The sequence below is a fragment of the Nannospalax galili genome, unplaced genomic scaffold, assembly GCF_000622305.1.
Source record: "Nannospalax galili isolate Female #2095 unplaced genomic scaffold, S.galili_v1.0 scaffold102, whole genome shotgun sequence".
NCBI classification, from domain to species: Eukaryota; Metazoa; Chordata; class Mammalia; order Rodentia; family Spalacidae; genus Nannospalax; species Nannospalax galili.
Window position 1 is genome coordinate 7653898 of NW_008351958.1, and position 17599 is coordinate 7671496.

Sequence of the window (17599 nt, forward strand, 5' to 3'; positions counted from 1 at the left end):
ACTGAGATGTTGGTGCATGCATCTCTAATCTGTATGTATCTGATTATTACCAGTCATAATTGGTTGCACTTGGATCCTTGGCGCCTGTGTATGTCTATAAAGTCTAGTTCTCTCAGTTAGGACAGTTAATCATTCATGCATGACTTTTCCCTTCTTCCTGGACAAGCCTGACCTCCAAGGGTGTTTTTATCCTGCTCATCCTGACCCATAATCTTCTATAGGAGCTCTACGTTACACCACACAGTCTCTCTTTCTTACTTTAACCCAATTTTATTTTACTTTCACTCCACCAATGACAATGCTCAAATAGTTTAAATAAAGTCAATCTGCCTTCTGTTTGGACCCTTAAGATGAACTATTTGTGGCACAGGCTTTTTTTATAAGCCCTCTTAGCCTTTAGGTTTGAATGAATCCCATTGGGTAACTTTACAACCTCAAGTAAAAAAGAGCCTATCCCTAACTTGAACACTTCTTTATGGGGAAGGAGAAGTCTATATGAAAGAAGTCACTTCCTCTAAGTCTTTCATTTCCTCTAAGTCTGAAAAGAGAGTTAAAGGAAGTCATTATGTCCAGGCAGAGCTCTCTTAAGACAAAGCACATGGAAGTAGTGAGAAAGTCTTCCACAGCTGCCCTCTTGGCCTTCAGTGACAACTGAAAAGATTGATTTGCACTCCTGCCCACCATGAAGTGTGTTGCTTACACAGTGAGGACTCACACCTGCAATCCTAGCAACTCAGGCGGCTGAGGTAGGATGTTCTTGGCAAGTGTGAGGCCAGCCTGGATTGCATAGTGACATTCGAGCAGCTTTCACTACAGAGTGAGACTGTCAAAAACAGTAAAAACTGTCCCCACAAAAAAGGGAAAAGAAAAAGAAATAAAGAACTAAAAAGTCATCTCTTAGATGCCTTGATGAAAAGAAAAATAGCAACAATTAGAAGTTGAAATTTTCCCATATATGTATGTCTAAAGAGACTGTTCTCTGAAGCCCGACAAGAGGACTCCTGTTTCCTAAGATCTTATCTTTTTCTGAGCCTCAGTTGCAATATTCATCCAGACCATGCTACTTCTGCACTTCATAGTCAGCAACAATGGCGGGCACCCTCAGGCCTGAGCCAGCTTCCGGGGGTCTTTCCCAGTCAACAAACAATCACATCACTGGAATAATCACTGCATGGATACCTCAGAATGCCAAGATACAGTCCAGGAGAGCTGGATCTACATAGGACAGAGTGCTTTAGTTCTTTGGGTATATCAGCATAAGCAAAGATCACTATATGTTATTTTGGCTCCTCTAAACATCTGTCCTGGGCTCATCTTTAAGATTAGCAGGTTGTGCTTTTCTTCTTTTTATTTTTTAACTTTGTATGTGTTTTACTTTATTAAAATTTGTGTAGAGCATTGTAAGGTTCATAGTCAAAGCAAAGGGTGCAGAGATGCTCCATATCCTTTCTAGTTCCACAAGTGCATAGCATTCCTCTTTCTCCACACCCCAGATACATGTAGCAAAATGTACTGTAGCCACAGAAGGCAACTGAAAATGAAAATATTAGCTCACATCTCCATAACAGTTGGGCTAGGAGATATGTCTTAGATATGTATCTTCTTAATTCTTCATTTCAGGTTAGCATTTAACCTCATAGTCACAGTGAGCTGGGCTACCACAAACAGCCCTGGAGGAACTTTTTGTTACAAGACTCACTAGACCAGAGCAGACAATAGAGTTTCCATGGGCTGTGGCTTCACATAGGACCTAGAATTGCCTCAGATAGTCTTTCAGCTTGCCACTCAGGAAACTGGAGAAGAAGTAAACCAGGGAGAGAGAAGGGGAATGCTACAGAATTGTGAGTTCCCTTATGGAAGCATGAACCCAGGCCAGTACCTCAACCTCAGTTTCTAAAGAATTGCCCTAATATTAAAAAGACTGAAAAGCTGGGCAGAGAATGATGCAGCGAATCCCAAGGACTTGGCTAATATTATGCCTCAGTTATTAACTGTAAATAATGGGGGTAAAGGCTAGTTAACCAATTGTCCAACCTTACAATGTTTGTATTATGGAAAATAAATCATATTGACCACCTAAAGCTAATTATTGGTTGTCCCTCTTGCTCATCTCTCAGGCTGATCTTTAAAAATAGAATTTTAAATGCAGGTTAGAAAACTGACCCATGAAAATTCAGTATATTTTAGTAAAAATTCAATTCACATGCAATATTTTTGAATTTTTTCTTAAAAATGCCTTGAAAGTATAAGAGATCCTACAGAAGTAGAATATATTCCTCTCTAAGTTTGGAATTCGTGCAGTGACTCTAATAAACCATATCTTATTTCTAAAGGTAAATATACAGGCAGATATAAAATTTACAGGAAGCAATGTTTGTTTGTTCTGTTTCTAAAGTTTGCCAGGCCTTGTAGGAGGCTGAACATCTACCAGGTGTTAGGGTTTAAGCTGTTGGGATATGAGTTTTTCCATTGTAACAACACAAAAGGGGACCGATTCCTTTTGGAAAGAGTGAAGAAAAATCAGTAATTTTACATGCTCTATTTTTTTTCCCCTACATCTTCACATTCCTTTTTACAGAAAGAACAGTTTGGGGGCTAGAAAGATGGCTCAGTATTGAAGAACACTGACTGCTCTTCCAGGACACAGGTGCAGTCCTCAACACCTACAGAGTGGTTAACAATTATTTGTGACTGGAGTTTGCTGGATCTGATGCCCTCTTCAAGCCTCCATGGGCATCGCACACACATGGTGCACTACAAACATTTAGGCAAAACACTCATACACATAAAACAAAACTAATAAATAAATATTTTGAAAGAGCAGTCTTTTGTACTTTTTCTGGGTGCTGTACTTATTTCACGTCTTCTTTTCTAGGAAAATACTTAAATGCTCTGGGCTCCCTGCTGCTATCCAGGTAATCTCAGGATTTCTGTAAACACAATGAAAGTAAGAAAGAAAGTGAAGCATGTGAAGAGATAGAGATAAAGAGGGGAAGAAGGGGAAAAGGGAAAAAGGGAGAGAGACAGGGGAGAATGAGTGAGGTGTGAGAGAAGGGAAAGAGAATGTTATTTTCGCCTTTGGAGATGCTACTTCCTGGACACCCAGAAGCCCTGTTCCTTGTATGTGCCTTTGCAAAACAACTCTGTGTAAACTGTACCCTCTATATTCCACACACTAACCAATCCCAGCATCATTCTTCTCTCTATCTGAAGTGGTTAGCTGATGCCTGGAGACTGTTTTACCTAATCCACTCATGGAATAAATTATCATCATGGTCCTGTTAGCAAGTCCAGGACAAGATAATGCTATGACAGGTATAATATAGGAATAATGCAGACCCAGGTGTAAATAATTAAAGCTGTAATTCAAGCATAGCTTACTACTGACATCATTTATCAATGTCACTAGAATCCCTCAACAAAATTACAGCTTTACATGTAGAATTTAGATATACTCTGTTGCCTACATTTCATGAAGGATTTCCCATTAACAATAGGCATAGATACATTCACAGCAAGGGGTAGCTGTTGATTCCAATGGCTGAGCCTCTTTTTTGTTGTTGCTTTTTTCTTGACACAAAACAAATTCACATACTTACTTGAGTTTAATCTTACTTAAGAAATAGTTGTCCTCCATTTGGAGAGAATTTCAGAGGACTCAAAGCAAGGCTGAGTAGGTAAAGGGGACAACCTCTGGGCAGGTACAAGTCAGTGAACAGAGTAACAAAAACTGTGGTGAAAGCTTACTTTTACCTGTATTTCTACAGAAATTTGCATCTTACCTGGATAAAAGCAGCAGAGGAGAATCAGGATAACTAGTTTTTTAAATGAGGAAATAATGAAAATTTAATAAAATTATGTTCAAATATAGCTATTTCATTAATAATATGTATCATTCAATAAAAGAAAAGATATTTGAAAATATATTCATCCAACTGTAATCGACAGAGCCTACAGGTTCTACTACAGGTTTTACTACAATGATAAATCTTTTGGGATACCCATTTATAGGTTTTTTTTTATTATTACAATCAGTAGAAATGAATTTTGGAAAAATGAGAAAGTCACACATATTCTTTTAACCTTGTAAACCAATCTCCATTTATTCTTCTGCTCATCCACTCTTTGAGAGATCTTTCTTAGCCACAGTTTATGCAGGAATGAGCAGCCTGCCCTTCTGTAAATTTAAGAAAACAACATGAAATGATTGTAGCTTATGCACTACTGCCTCAACTTCCTAGAAGACAGTTTAGGTCTGAGATAGAATGCAGTGATATAAAGGGGGAAAGGGAATAATGGAGTAGGAAGGGTTAACTGGAGGGTAGGGAATGGGAGGGCAGGGCAGTGCACAGGAGGGAGTATGGGGAGGGATATCTAATACTAAAGACCTTTAGAAAAGGTCATATAAAAACATACCACCATCACAGAAGCTTCTTAAAGTATATGTATTATAAAAGATTTAAAGGAGTTACTTTATAACAGGGGGTCATTGCCCCTGCTAGACATGATAGGCTAGCAAAGCAAAAGCCCAATGCCAGGGATGGACTCCATCTTTTGAAGCTATTAATCAGGGGTCCCACAGACCCTCAAAGAATACTAGCCATTATCCCTTTTGGTTACTTACCAGAACTTGACTTTAAGACCCTATAGCTGAAGACATGACATACATGGCCATAGAAAACACAAGGAGATATCAAACTGGACTGACTTCAAAGTTTCATCTCTACTAGCTAGATTTCACTGTGCTAGAAGGGGCTATGCATTCTACTAGACAGAAGAATTTATCATTAACCTTACCCAATTGTGAATTCTGTGTGTTTCAACAACTGGCCTGATGGATATGACCAGTGGTGTAATACTGGCACAATATTATAGGAGTAACCAATCAGTCTCTAATTGTATTTAAGTCTGCTTCATAAGACAGAGACCAGACCTGACATTCATATGAGGTCTAGGAACATGTGGCTTAACTGGCCACAGGCCCTAGATGAGAGCCTAATACTACTATTTTGCTAAATAGATACAGTATTAAAGTGACATCTACTGATTTGTTGTTATACCAATACATTAAGGCATCAGATGGTGATTAACAGAGAAACTCACAACTGGACAAAGTACATAGAATAAGAGATTACAGAGTGATTATGCTTGAATGAGACACCTGTATCAAATTTCTGCCTCCAAAGGCTCACGGATCATTGTAGAAGAGGTGGTGTAAAGCTTATAAGAGCCAGACGTGATGGATGACTACATGTAACCAGAGTTTTCGAGACAGCTGGGAAGTTACTCAAATGAACTTAGAGCAATAGTGACAGCATGCACAAGCAACCATGTAAGCTCAAACTAGACAAAATCAGCATAGACATGGGGAAGTGGATAAGAAACCCCAACACTCCCTGAGAACTGTTGGAAACTAATGACTGCTGGGAAGGGAAGAGTCAGTCTCTTTTAAGGATGTCACTCTTCTTAGATTAACCAGACTCCAGTGGATGGATCCACACTAAAGGACATTTGGGGATACAAATTTGACTCTACAGGCCTTAATATATATGAAAGAGTACGTGAAATTGGATGAGTGTAAGGGAGTTACTTATAGGGAAGGATATCTAAATACAAAAAAAATATATACTACATGAAATTTGCAAAAATTCAATTGATAAAGAAAAAAATGTGTTTTTTTTTAAAAAAATAATCGAACACTGTCATTATCCACTAAGAAAAATGAAAAGACAATGTTTTGAAAACTTTAAAAGTATGCCTGTGTTTTGCTCCCCAGTGGTTCTAGTTCTAGAAACGTACCCCAGGACCATGACAGGGTATTTAGATGGACAAACTTATGGGTTTTGCAACATTCTTTTTGGAAGCAATGTAAATGAGAATGATGCTCTGGTTTATGATAAATTCATTCATAGAATACATCACTAAGTTATTATGGCATGATACAGAATGTGTGAGAATTCGAGTAATGTCCTAAGATGGAAATCAGGTTAAAAATAGTTTATACACTTTACCTTTATTTTTAGAAAATATCAAAATATTTCCTTTTCTTCTTTTCATGTATGTGTGTATGGTAATGCATGTGTGTATGCATGTTTGCATGTGTTTGTGCACAGGTAGACATATACACATGTGTGTGGAGGTAGCAGGTTGATGTTGAGAATTTCCTCAGTCACTCTCCACCTTGTTTTTCTGAGGCAGAATCCCTCAATCAAACCCAGAGCTCCCTTTCACAGCTAGTCCCATAGTCAGCTTGTTCTGAGGTTCCCTTCCCTGTCTTGCCTTCCAACTGTTGGAATTATAGGCAGGATGCCACACCCACCTGGCATTTGCTGGCTTCTGGGGATCCCATCTCTTATTTGTATGCTAAACATTTTAATCTCCAAGAATCATCTTCTAAACCCTTACTATTTTACTTTTATTATCAAAGAGGACATAAAAATCATGTGTAAGTTTAGAAATTGTGATTAATAACAATAATTCATTGAACAGCATTTTGTAACAGACAGTAAAATAAAATTTTCACATACAGTACTTAATTCAGTTCTCACAACAGTCAGGAAGATAGACATTATTATCTCTCTCAGAAGATGAAAAAGTTGAGGGACACAGAAGTTAAGAAGTTGAGTCAAAACCGGGCATGGTGGCGCACGCCTTTAATCCCAGCACTCAGGAGGCAGAGGCAGGCGGATCTCTGTGAGTTCAAGGCCAGCCTAATTTAATAGTGAGTTCCAGGACAGCTGGGGCTACAGGAAGATCCTGTGTCAAAAAGACCAAAAAAAGAAAAAAGTTGAGTCAAGCATAGGTATGGTGTGGAATTTGGCAGTCTGGGTAAAGAATTTCTTTTAATTGGCATACTATGGCAACTCATATTTTATTTTATTCATTTACATGTTTTAATTTGGTCCAAATTTCAAGAGTAAATGTATGTTTTGTAACCAGGAAAATATCTAATCTCATCTTTGTATTATGTTAGATATTATGAGGAAAAAGAACAAAGCTTCTAAGTCACATAGAAAAATATTTTTATTTTGAGAAGTAGATGTGAGGCCAAACATGGATTAGAGTTCCCTTCCATTTTCATTTTGGATACAGCGAAAACAAGTAAATGATAAAATCACAAAGGACAATGTTTCTGCCTCACTAATTACCTCATGACTCTCTTTTTATGTAAATTGATCAATTTATCTAAGAAGTACAGTATTTCTGCAAGACTGGGCTGTGCTTGCTTCCTCTGCATTCCTATATTCTCCAGTGTAAGGAAGCCTCAGGTAGACATGGAACAATGTGTTCTCCTTATAAAGAAGGAGACAATAAAGAGCAGAAAAGGATTCCATTGTGAAATTAAACCTATCATCCTTCTTTCAAAAAGAATTGGTCTCAGTTTGTTTGGTTGGGGCAATCTGTCCCTTGTTACCGATTTATACTGCTCTGTGGGACTGTGTTAGGAAAACATTATTATTATTAGCAGTGTAATACTTGGCAGCCATTCAGCACATTTCATCAAAGACTCCAAGAGCTAAGCCATCAATTAGACATGCCGTGGTGTGCTCCTGGGAGGAGGTGGTATTATTTCTGCTAGGAACAGAGGTTAAGTGACTTGCCCAAGGCCTTGAAGCTGGTGAGATTTGGAGCTGGGAATTAAACCCTGGAGACTCGACACCCAGCATCCCACTCTCCTTCCTGGAGCACATTGCCTCTGCCTGTCTGAAAGATGTAGGGATAAATAAAGCATCTAATAGAGTAATGACCTGCTCCCCAGCATGTGTTCTGATGTTCAACCTCTTCTGGCATTAAATTGAAAAAGCACAAGCAGTTCCACTTAGAACTTGAGCTGGTACCTTTCAGTTTGGCACACATTCCATTCATTCCTTCACCAAATATTCATTTGGAGCTATGTTGTGATGGTGTTGTAGTAAGGACCCAAGTCATTTGGGAGTAAAGTAGCAATGGCCCATAGGGAGGTTTTAGTCTCGTAGGAAAGAAAAGCAAACAAAATGTCATTGTAATACTGACTGATCTCAATATTTATTACTGTGTGATGGTCCACATTTGAAATCCTATGTCCTCCCCCTTGAGTCATACATTATAGATCATGATCACCTGACATTTGGGTCACAGCAACATAAAGCCATATACAGTGTATTTACAGAGTAGAAAATTACATTTTTATCCTGTAATTTTAAATAAAATGTGACAATCATTCCGTGTTTCTTGTGCTTGGTGGAGGATGGATAACGAGAAATTTTATTAGAACAAAACTCCAGAGGAACAAAATCTTTTATTGGTATTTGCTTTTACTATTACAAAATAATTATGAGATTTAAAATTCTGTATTTAAGTTCCATTCTTGCTCTCTGAATAACCAGTGGCATGGATTAATATAGACTACTAACCAACACATTTTTAACGTACAGACTAATTTGCAGTAGATGTTAACTTAGTTGTAATCATCACTTATGGTAAAGATTCTCAGAAAATGAGAAATAGATACTTTTCTTAATTTGAAAATGATCTATACAGATACATAAAGCTAATAAGCTAAATGTTTTCACCCTGTAAATGAGAGTGAGATATGTTTTTCCCTTCTTATCATTTTGATGAATTACTGTGATGGAATCCTAGTCAGGATAACAAAACAGAGGAAAAAGCATAAAACTGAAAAGTCTAAATATGAAAATATTTATCTGCAGATGTCATAAATGCCTGTCTACAAAACCCTAAGGAATACACAGACACACACACACACACAGACACACAGACACGCACACAGACACACACACACACACAAAAAAAAAAAAAAAAAAAAACAGACACACACACGAGGTCCAGAACACCACTAGTACTGATTAGATACAAAATCAGTTTCAAAAAAATTAATTATTTTTACACATAAGCACCAAGTGATTAGAAAATGAAATTTTAAAATAATACAACTTACGAGAGAAAAAAATCAATTAACACCTAGGGACTAATTTAAAGCTTCTCAGCTAAACTATAAATATTGATGAGTTGAAATGAAAGGTGGTTTGACATGTTAATGGGGTAGAAGATTCAATAACATTATGATGCCTGTTCTCTTCAAATAGATCAACAAATTGAAAATAATCTCTATCAAAATCACAGCAGGCTTTTCTCTAAAATTAAGAAATTGTAGCTCAAATTAATGTGGAAATGCAATGGATTTTAAATAGTCAATTTTTGCCAAAAGATAATAAAGTTGTATGACTCATGCTTCTCAAGTTCAAAGTATACTTTAAAAGTAAAACACTCAAGACAGTGTGATATGTGTCCAGATAGCCATCTAAGACAATGAAAGTAAAGAGCCTGGAAACAGACCTTACATATTTATGGTCACATAACTGACAAACTTATCCACTTCGATGGGGAGAATACAGACTTTTCAAAACATGGTGTTGAAACAATTTGTTATTCATATGGAAAAAATTAGCTTTGATCCTTCCCTCATATCTTATGTTAAAATTAATTAGACATGGGTTATACTACACATAAAAGCTAAAACTATAAAACGTCTAGGAAGAAACCTGGGAGAAAATCTAAAACTTTAGAATTGGCAAAGATTTCTAATTGACTAGAAAGTCAAGAGGGAAAAAAAAAAGTATAAATAAGACTTCATCAAAAGTAAATGCTTTTCACAAGACACCATTGATGAAATGCAGAGATACTACAAGATCTGGGGTGTTTTACAGCACACCCCTGATGAACGAGTTCTGTAGGACTTCGTGAAGAATGCACAACTCAGTCAGAAGAACATAGTCTAATATAAACAAGCAAAGAATTGTATAGAGACATCACACAGGAAAGTTTTAAATTTTACTTTTTCCTTTGGGTGCTTTCAGAATTGTGCTTGGATTCCTTCCGTTGATGTTTTGTTTCATTTTTGTGTTGTTGTTTGCTGTGCTAAGATAAAAAACCTAGGACCTTGGGGCCAGCACTCTGACCTGAACCACACACCTCTATCCCCTATCCATCCTGCCAATTTGGTTTGCTTTAAATTTATGCTGCTTTGAATTCTTGGAAAGCCTTGAAACTTTGGATCAAAAAGCATGTGTATTGCTGAAGGCTATAGAACAAAAAACACAGAGCCAGGCAAGAAAAACCTCCCTTGAGTTGTTGGTCAGGGTAGTCTAAGAGACTCTCAAAATAATACAGGCTATTGCTACAGCCCTTGATTTCCTCCCAGAACTTGAAGGTAAGACCCTATTGCCGAAAACAAACCACACTTCAGACACAGAACTTGGAACAATCGAGCTGGAACTGACCTGGAAGCCTCCTTTCTGAACATTAGCTCCAATAGTATCAGAGGTTACTGTGCAAACTGCCGTGAGAGAAAATCAGTTGGTGATTCCATCTAGCTGTAACATCTATGAACCACAATGATTATCAGCCCAGTAAATAATCTCTACTAATGCAGTAGTAGCATTTTTATTTGGCGTGTGTGTGTGTGTATGTGTGTGTAATCAACAGCTGTCTAATTGGAATTAAGGCCCACCCAATGGAAGGGAACTCATGTGTGATACTATAAACATAGCCAAATACCTATGGCTATAGAGGCCACAGATCTGAGAGAAAAAACTACTTCTGTCACATCCCTAGACCAATGTTATTTCTTACTGTATTTTAAATATACTAAATATATATGATATATATTTACAGACATGTATACCTCTCACAGCTCATCAAAGAAATGGAGACTATTACTAAGCTCCACAACTAGTCAAATGCAGAGAATAAGTGTCTGTGTGGTGCCCAGCCCCAAGTAATACATCAACAATGGTACCTCAATATCTAAGACTCAGGTAACATAGAGGAACAGACGCAGAAAGAATATTAATGCATCTCTCAACTCTCACCAGTAAAGCTTGCTTATGGAACAGATCATGATTAATACAAAAAGCCAAACTGGCCAAATTACAAAGAATAAGAGACTGCAGAGTATATATCCCTAAATAGGAGACCTATATCAAAACTCTGCCACCCAAGGTTCAGGGACCATTGCAGAAGAGGGGACAGAAAGATTGTAAGAACCACAGGTAGTGGATGACCACAAAGAAAAAGAGTTTCTATACAGCTGGAAAGTTACTCATAAGAACTTTGAGGACTAGCAACAACATGCACAAGACCCATGCATTCTCAAGCCAGACAAAATCCCAGCATAGAACTAAGGAAGTGGGGAAGAAGCCCCAACCTTAGCTGAGGAACTATTGGCAACTGGAAGAGGGAGAGTTGGTGTTCTTTAACAGAGTGATGCTAGATAGGTTATCAGGTTCCATGGGATGGACGTTCACCAAAGGACATTTGGGGATACAAATTTGACTCAATAGGTTTTCATATATATAACAGACTATATGAAATTTAACAAACTATATGAAACTATATGAAATTTCATATATATAACAAACTATATGAAACTATAAGAGGGATGCAAGTAGGGGAGGGGTCTAAATTTGATCAAAATTTGAAATTTGCAATAATTCAATAAAAATAAAATAGTTGTGGGCTGGAGAGATGGCTCAGTGGTTAAGAACACTGGGTATTCTTGCAGAAGAACCAGGTTCGAATCCCAGCACCCATGTGGCAGCTAACAACTGTCCATAACTCCAGTCCCAGGGGATCTGACAGCCTTTTCTGACCTCTGCGGGTATTGCACGACATGGGCGCATTTACCTACATTCAGGCAATACACACATACACATAAAAATAAAAAATAAATAAAATTTAAAAGTAAAATAAAATAGTTGTATTTTTAAAAATATTTTTCCTGTTTCAAGAATTTGAAACAATGTATTTTGGTCATATTTAGCCCACTACACTCTCTCCATCCCCACCTTACTACTCCACCAAGTTTATGTCCTCTATTATTTTTTGTCTTTTTTTAATGAAAAAGTCTAATCTGTGTTTCCCATGTTTCTGTGGGTGTGGATCTATCTCTTGGAGTATGGTCAATCTATCAGGTATCACATCAGTAAGGAAAACTGAGTCTTCCTCTCTCAGCATCTATTAGTTGCCAATACATTCTCAGCAGCACTTTGGATTTATATGTGCAGCTGACCTGTGATATCCAGAAAACATATTTTCCTTGTATGTATCTATCTCCTCTGGCCCTGATGACCTTTCTTCCACCTCTTCCATAAAGATCCCTAAGGCTCAGAAGGAAAGGGTGCTATATAGGTGTCCCATTTAGAGCTCAGCACTCCACAGTCTCTTATTCTCTGCACATTGACCATTTGTGATGTCTCTGTTAATTGCTATCTCATACCAGAAGAGTCAAGAGGTATGCTAGTCTATGGGTATATCAATAAGCCATTAGGAGTCAGTTTAAATAATGTCTATTTAGCAGAGTCATAGTACTAGGTTCATCCCTATGACCTGTGACCTGTCTAGCCACAGGTTCCTAGCCCTTATAACAGTCAGATATGGACTGTAATTAGACAGTGATTGGTTACTCCCATAACTATAGTGCCACTATTGCATCAGTGGACATATTTTACCAAGCCAGATACTGTAATTAGCAGGAGTCACAGCTGGGTAAAACTGATGATTATCTTTCTTCACCAATCACATGAATAGCATGTTCTAGTACTATGGAAACTAGCCATCAGAGCTATAGCATGATTTCTCTTTCTTTGTTCTTGGAATCAGATATGTAGTGTCTTTAGCAATAAGGTCTTACCATCATGTTCTGATGGGTAACCAAGTGCAATGACAACAGCCTTGTTTGAAGATCTATGGGATTTCTCTGGTCAACAATTCCAAAAGAGGAGTTCATTTCTGGCATTAGATTTTTCATTTGTTAGTGTGTCGTATCTGTTAGGGCCATTGTACTGCTGTTATAAGGGAACTACATTTAAACTTTTAAAATATTGTATATGTCTATATTGAGAGAAACTTCCATCATTGGTTTCTATATGACTGTTTCAAAAGGCACTTAGTGAAAAATAGTTGTACCCTTTTAATATAGTACTTCTGCCTCTCCCTCTGCTAACTTGGGGAAATCTAGTTATTCTCTGCATTATGACAGTCTCAGTAATGGGCATTAGAGCCTTTTCATCCCCATGTCTGCCATCTATGAATCCTATCTTGTAAGGAAAGAAGGATCTTTTTTTCTATTTCTTCATTCATTTGTTCATTCATTTTTTTTTTTTGACAAAATTTCATGTAGCATAGACTGGCCTCAAATGTGCTGTGTAGCTGAGGATAACCTTGAACTCCTGGTCCTCCTGCCACTATCTACTGAGTGTTGGGATTACAGGCATACACGCATCATCATGCTTATGCTATGGGTGCTGAGGATAGAACACAGAGCTTCATACATGCTAAGCAAGTGTTCTACTAACTGAGCTACACCTCAGTTCCCTAAGAAGGTGTTTAAATGGAAATTAAGTATCAGATAAATGTAAATCAAAGCCATAGGATTCCATTTCAATAACTTAGTTTGGCTAAAGTTAGATTATTTACAAATGCAAGTGTTGGTAAAGTGAAGCTAGTAAAGCAGTCCTCCTGTTTGTTAGGCATATTTTAGAAATGGCAGCTTTTTCTCATGTAAATCTCTTGCACTCCATAAACCACACTCATTTATTTCTAGCTGTTAACACAAGAGTAAAGCAAGCATGCTCAAAAAAATCTTATACTCAGATATGTTCATTGCAAATTTATTCATAATAGCCCCCAATTTGAAGCAAACCAAATCTATCAATCGATGGATGTACAATGAGTTACTATTTATGTGATGGAGTACTATTCAGCAACAAATAGAAACAAATTCCTAACAATACAAATAGTTTGAGTAGAAACAAAAACAGCAAAATCCAGATTTAAAAAATTACACAGGATACAGTTCCACCTACAAAGTGTCTTTTTTAAAAGGTAAAACTGAAGGTCCCCTCCAGTGAGTTGGAGCTGTGGTTCTCTCCAGTGAGCTGGATCTATGGTCCCTTCATGTGAGACAGAGTTGTGGTCCTCTCCTGTGAACTGGAGATGTGGTCCCCTCCAGTGAGCTGGAGCTATGGTCCCTTCATGTGAGCTGGACCTGTGGTTCCCTCCTATGAGCTGGAGCTGTGGTTCCCCTTCTGTGAGCTGGAGCTGTGGACACCACCCTCCTGCCCACCCCAGCTGGAGTTGTGGTCTGCTACTCGGAGCTGGAGCTGTGATTCCCCCATATGAGCTGGAGCTGTGGTCTTCCCCTGTGAACTGGAGCTATGGTCCTGTCCTTTGGGCTGAAATCCTGATCCTCTCCTATGAGCTGGAGTTGTGTTGACCTCCTGTGAGCCGAAGCTGTGGTTCTCTCCTGTGAACTGGAGCTGTGGTTCCCCCCTTGTAAACTTGAGCTATAGTTCCCCACCTGTGATCTGGAGCTATGGCCCCCTCCTGTGAAATGTAAATGTGGTACCCTCATAATAATATGGACTCCCAGTCCAAGGAGGGATGACAGAATGAACTGTGCTGGGGCAGGTGCCTACCCACTGTTGAAGATCAGTGCATCTTTCAACTCTCACCAGAGAAGTTTCCTTACACAGCGGAATCATCTCAGAGGAGGAGGTGGAAAGATTGTAAAAGCCAGAGGTGGATGACCATGGCGGGAGGGGGCAGAGTTCTACAGGCAGCTGGCCAGTTGCTCATATGAACTCACAGCAATGGTGACAGCATGCACAAGTCCTATGCAAGCTCGAGTGGATGAGCCCACCCTGGAGAACATTTGGGGATTGAAGGTAGACTCTATAGGCTTTGTTACCCTGAGATAGTAAATTGAATTAGGTGGCGGGCGGGGGTGGATTTAGGGAGGAGTTGATGGGAAAGGGGATGTAAATGTCATCAGATTATATTGTCTGGAAATCTCAAAACTTCAATAAAAATGAAAAAAAAAGGTAAAACTGTTTTGTGATCAAAATGTAGTGGTGACTGTGTTTTAGGATAGGTAGTGAGACTCTTTAAAGAGACATGAAGAAAGATCATGAAGAGTGGTTTGTGAGTATATGCATTTGTCAGAAATCATCAAAGCGTCCATTTAAAATGTTTGCATACATTTTATCTGAAGTAAATTTGTGCATACATTTCCCAAATAATAAATTTAGTTTCCCTTTTCATCTGGTGCTATGGCTAAATTCTAGGAAGGTTTTCTAACTTATGGCCAAAGTGTGGGTGAAGAATTGCTGGCATTGGAAGATGCCTTCATTCCTGCTATTGCCAGATGCTGTTGCTCTGGGGGGCCATTGCAGGGCCCCTTCATCGATTATCTGATGTGTTAGCTGTCCATCCTCTTCTGGCATAGGAGCTTTTGCTGGGATGCTTGTCAACCTTACCATCTCTAAGTTAAGATTGGCCACAGAGGGGTTAACCCTCATTCCTAGGTGATGCTAAGGATCTGGTGAATTGTGTGAAGCTATCCTGTTACAAATAAAATGGCTAGGGGAAGGAGACAATGGAGGTAGGTGGCCACTGGGGGCAGTGATAATCTGCAGGGTAACAGGTCCTGTGGGAAAGAGAAGGCAGCAAGCTCCTGTGGATGGCTTCCATATGCAAATAAGGTCCAATGATAACAGATCTGGGTTTATAGGAAATACTAACTATGGTTTCATATGAAATTTCCAAATAGCAGACCAGGAGCTGTTCTATTTGTTTCTTCATGCTGTTGTAAGGAATTATCACAACATCTGGTTTAAAACAGCACAAATTGATTATCTTACAGCTCACTGGGTCCAAAGTCTGAAAGGGATTGCTCAGGACTAAATGCAGTGTGTTGGCAGGCTCTGTTCCCTTTGGAAGACCTGGGGCCATTCTGTTTCCTGGACTTTTCCAGTTTCAGAGGCCACCCACACTCCTTGGCTCATAGCTCCCTCCATATCTTCAAGGCCAGCAGTGCCACACCTCCCTGCTTCTTTATCTGTTCTCACATCTCTCTGATGGCAGATATCCACTCCGAGAGTGATTAGATTAGAGCCTTGTAGATGATCAGGATAATGTCCCCATCTCAAATCTCTTAAACTTTAATCACATCCACAACCCCCATTTGCCTCATGAAAAAAACAAATCGAGAGGTTCTGGGCATTCTAACTGTGCACATCTTTGGGATAACTGTTATTCTGCCAGCCACAGTAGTCAATCGGGATCTCTGACCTAAATTCCTATGGAAGCATCTCCATTCTCGGGTTTTTCTTCTACTTCCAGGAAAAAAAAAAATGCTGTTTCTCCCAGTCCTTCTCCAGGCTCTTAAATGTGCACAAGGAAGCCCATGGGTGTTTTGTTAGCTCCAAAACTAGGAAGAATTGGACTCCAGGTAGCAGGGGAAAAAAAATCTGAGGGCAAGAAGTTTGTGTTACTTTTCTCATTGCTGTGCAGAATACCTGATAGAAACAATTTGAAGAAGAGAGGATGTATTTTGACTTATGATTTAAGGGGAGTGTCCATCGTACTGGAAGGTGGATCATGAGGCTGCTTGCTCACATCTCTGAAGAAGCAGAGAGCATATGTGTCAAAAAATAGGGGGGTACTATAACCAGCAAACTGCACGTACACAGCAGTCAATTCCCACAGCTAGGCTCTACCTCCTGAAAGTTCTGTAACCTCCCAGAACACTTAAGGACCAACTATTCAAACAAATGATCTTGTGGGAGACATTCTGAACACAGGCCACAATATCCTTGTTAATCACAAGATTAAGTTCTAAAAATTCACTAATTTTCTTTTGTCATATGATTGTGGTCTATAAGATGCCATTGTTTGTTCATTCTAAAGAAAAAAATGTCTAGTACTAGGAAACATAGGAGAGAGAAATTAAAGTTCTATCACTTTGATTTTTTTCCTTAAATGGTAGTTTTTGTATTACCCACTAACAAATAGAATACAACTACCAAAATTCAGGTAAAGAACAATTGGGACTGAGGCAATAACTTAGTGGTTAAAGTGTTTGCTGCACATGTGAGCATCAGAGTTCAAATTCCCAGAACCCAAATAAATGCTTGGTAGGCATGGGTCACTGGCTGCTTGTAATTTCAGTGCTAGGAAGGCAGAGACAAAGAATTCCTGGACCAAATTGGCTCCCAGACTAGCCATATTGGTGAGCTCTGGGTTCATTTGGAAGACTCTCCCTCAATGAATAAAGTGGAGAACTTTCAAGGAAGACTCCTGCTGTGATCCTCAGCTTCCTCACACATGAGTATATGTGCATTAACACACTCCCACACACATGTGCCCATACACTGCGAACAGGCATATAAACATGCACACAAAGCACACACTTATACATTAAAACAATTAAAATGAAAAAACAAAAGAAGAAAAATTGGGAAATATAGACTTTAAAATTCTTTTACATGTAGAAGCTCTAGTTTACACCAAATTTTCTATATGCCTTGACTAACATACCTAGAGATCATGAGTTGATAATCACTTGTGAAATTTATCTCCCACAACTCATGCTACTGTGCCAAACTTAAAGTCCTAGATAGATGAATAAGATCATCATCTGAACATCTTGAAACAAGATAATTTTAAATAAATTAATCACCTTTTTTCTATTACCTTTAAAAATTGGAGGCTCTATTAGCAATATGTCCAGTTTGATGAAAATCAAACTTACTGCTAC